The sequence below is a fragment of the Arachis hypogaea genome, chromosome 6 (genome assembly GCF_003086295.3).
Source record: "Arachis hypogaea cultivar Tifrunner chromosome 6, arahy.Tifrunner.gnm2.J5K5, whole genome shotgun sequence".
Lineage (NCBI taxonomy): Eukaryota > Viridiplantae > Streptophyta > Magnoliopsida > Fabales > Fabaceae > Arachis > Arachis hypogaea.
Genome location: NC_092041.1, coordinates 72,919,331 through 72,921,339, shown reverse-complemented (window position 1 = coordinate 72,921,339; position 2,009 = coordinate 72,919,331). Strand labels below are relative to the sequence as shown.

The following is a 2,009-nucleotide window of genomic DNA, read 5'->3' as shown; positions in this document are numbered from 1 at the left end:
GGATTTAGTTGTTCATAGCTCTAGGAATCAAAAATGGCAGAAAAGAATCATCCATGCTAGAAGTGCAGAAAGGTAAATATGCAAAGAGTAGTTCTCCAAGGTGCCAAAAGTCCTTCTCTAGTTCAAAACTACTCCTATATATACTACTCTTCATGATCTTCTAGTGAGTTCTTCAAGTCTTGGATGTGGGCTTTGGACCTTGAGTTGAAGCAATCCTCATCTTTAGTGGGCCCAGCTTGCAGAGAAATATGAATTAGGCTTGGGCATTTAGTGAGATTAATCATGGAATACATTTCTGGGTGCGAGAACGTTAGTGGCATTTACCTTTTCCACTAACGTTCCACCTTTATATGCCCACGTTATTCTCAACGTTAGAAGTCTTAACGTGATTTCTAACGTTCCTTCTCAATGCTTGGCCAACGTTAATGGGACTCACTTTTCCCATTAACGTTGGCTTGTGCCCCTTTTCGCAAACGTTAATGGGAATCACTTTTCCCATTAACGTTGCTTGCCTTTTTCCTCCTACGTTAGGTCTTACGTTAGCTTAGCTAACGTAGCTCTTAACGTGGAACCTATCACCTTCGAGAGCGTTAGTGACACTCACCTTTGAGACCATCATAGAATATATCCAAAACGGTCCACTCTAAAAGCATGTCAGAAGGACACTTTTTGGTTAACTGCTTGTATCTTTCCCAAGCTTCATAGAGGGATTCACTATCTTTTTGCTTGAAGGTCTAAACATCCACTCTAAGCTTGCTCAGCTTTTGAGGAGGAAAGAACTTGGCCAAGAAGGCCGTGACCAGCTTATCCCAAGAGTCCAGGCTATCTTTAGGTTGTGAGTCCAACCATGTTCTAGCTCTGTCTCTTACGGCAAAAGGGAAAAGCACGAGCCTGTAGACTTTAGGATCTACTCCATTAGTCTTAACATTATCACTGATCTGCAAGAACTCAGTTAAAAACTGATAAGGATCTTCTAATAGAAGTCCATGAAACTTGCAGTTCTGTTACATTAAAGTAACTAGTTGAGGCTTCAGCTCAAAATTGTTTGCTCCAATGGCAGGGATTGAGATGCTTCTTCCCTAAAAATTGGAAGTAGGTGTAGTATAATCACCAAGCATCCTCCTTGCATTATTGTTGTTGTCATTATTTTTAGCTGCCATCTCCTCTTCTTTTTTGAAAATTTCTGTAAGGTTTTCTCTGGATTGTTGTATTTTAGCTTCTCTTAGTTTCTTCTTTAGATTCCTTTCAGGTTTAGGATCTGCTTCAACAAGAATGTTCTTGTCCTTGCTCCTACTCATATGAAAAAGAAGAGAACAGAAAATAATAATAGGAATCCTCTTTACCACAGTAGAGAGATTCCTTTATGTGAGTAGAAGAAAATAAGAAGAAAATCCGAACACAGGTAGAGGGGAGAAGAGGGTTCAAATTTTGAGTAGAAGAGAAGTGTTAGTAGATAAATAAATAAATAGAAGAAGATGATGGAGAGGAATTTTCAAAAATTAACTAAAATAAAAGAAAAATATTTTTGTTTTTATTTTAAATTAAAGTTAAAATTTGAATTTATAAAAAGGAATAAAATTAAAATTTAAAACAATTAGTTAAATAAAAAGATTTTTGGAAAAGAGGGAGGTGATTTTTGAAAATTAGAGAGAGGAAGGTAGTTAGGTGGTTTTGAATAAGATAAGAATTTTGAAAATATAAGAAGTTAGAAAAGATTTTGAAATTCATTTTGAAAAAGATATGATTTGAAAAGATATGATTGAAAAGATATGGTTGAAAAAGATTTGATTTTTAAAATTGATGACTTGATTAACAAGAAACTAAAAGATATGATTCTAGAAATTAAAGATTGATCATTTCTTAACAAGAAAGTAACAAACTTCATATTTTTGAATCAATCACATTAATTGTTAGTAAAGTTTTTGAAAATCATGAAATAAAGATAAGAAAAAGATTTTGAAAATCAATTTTAAAAAATTTTCGAAAATAACAAAAGGAAAAAGAAAAGA

At 34.1% G+C, this 2,009-nt stretch overlaps 1 non-coding gene across 1 annotated transcript; it reads left to right on the top strand.

The window, feature by feature from the left end:
* Positions 1 to 647: 647 nt before the first annotated feature.
* Positions 648 to 755, top strand: LOC112699709 (small nucleolar RNA R71). The gene has a single exon (XR_003152651.1). It is a non-coding gene; the product is annotated as a small nucleolar RNA R71 (small nucleolar RNA).
* The last annotated feature ends 1,254 nt before the right edge of the window (positions 756 to 2,009 follow it).